This window comes from Gallus gallus, chromosome 19 (genome assembly GCF_016699485.2).
Source record: "Gallus gallus isolate bGalGal1 chromosome 19, bGalGal1.mat.broiler.GRCg7b, whole genome shotgun sequence".
Taxonomy (NCBI): Eukaryota; Metazoa; Chordata; class Aves; order Galliformes; family Phasianidae; genus Gallus; species Gallus gallus.
The window spans coordinates 8848720-8850120 of NC_052550.1; positions in this window are offsets into that span (position 1 = coordinate 8848720).

A 1401-nucleotide genomic window follows, 5' to 3' on the forward strand; every position below is an offset into this window, starting at 1 on the left:
ATGTCCAGGGGGAGCAGCGGGGCAGGGCTGTTGTGGAGATGGGTTTACGTTTGAGACCCCACTCTTGTTTGCTGTCCTTGCTGCCACATGCCTGGCAGGTGAGGACTTCAGCTGGTGCGCAGTGCACTCCATACAACCACTGCCATGCGGGCACCCACCCCACGCACTGGCAGACCCCTGACATGGGGATGGGGCAGCCGTCGAGCCCTGGGGAGCCCCGGTGTGTCCCTCAGCCCCATCCCTATGTGCATGCATGCAGGGCACGGTGATGCTGCCAGCAGCTCGCTGAGTGCTCTGCCCACCGCTGTGCCACCAGCTGAAGGCGGCGGGTCTGCATACCGTAACATGGCAGAACTTTGGGGAGATTGGGCTGCTCTTCTCATTAACGTCCCCCAGGGCCCGCGGTCTCTTTAGTACTAACACAGTAACGAAGGCCACAGCCTATTAATTGCAGTGACAATGATAAAGGAAGAGTCAGAAGCAGCTATTTGTCTTTCATGTAACCTCGTGCATCATCACAAGATAAATGAAAACTCATTTTCTGCTTTGATTCAGTCTAATTTTTCAGGGCCCCCGAGGCAGGTTACAGGAACTGTGTCGCTTCATCCCATAAAAGTGCCGGCCCTGCAGTTCAAGGGTCAGGGAAAGTGCACGGCGCCCGCGCCAGCCGCCCGCTGCCCGGCCTCCCAGGGGCGGTGTAAAAGCGGGACGGGGTCTGCTGCTCATCATCATTAAATCCCCATCGGGAGGCGTTGCGGGGCCCGATCGATGCTGCCCGTGGCCAGGGCAGTCCCCGTCCCTGCAGCCCCCATCCCTGTCCCGGGGACCGCAGCCAGCAGTGACCTCTGGCGTGCACAAGGGTGGGTGGGTGATGTTTTGGGAAGCTGTTGGGGTGACCTCCCCCCCAATCCAGGCTTTTCCCCCAAAGCACTGCTTCCAGCCACGCTCTGGGTGGGATGATGTGCTTTTACCTGCTTTGGGGTCATCAACACCCCAAAAGCAAAATGCACTTGGAATGCTTCACCTGTGCCGTGACCTTAGCAAAAAGTGGTCGTCTCGGGAGCGCATGGAAATTCTCCCATTCTAATCAAGAGGAATTAAACTTCACACATGCAAACCAGACACGCCTCTTCTGAAAACCTCAGTGCTAACAACGTGCGGTACATTAACTTGATTAATCCTAACGTAATCTTTTCCATGTGCGCTGTACCGATGCCTTCTCCACCAATCCCGAAATGTCACCGCCGTAACAGCCGTCTCCTCCCGGTACAAACAGAGCTGAAAATAGGCACAGCCCCGGCGCTGCGGCGCATCCCGGCCTCCTGGCTCTCTCCTGGTGGTGGGGAGGAGCAGAGCCCCCAGATGGCCGCGTTTCCCAGCCTGGATGCTTTGCCCTGGTAC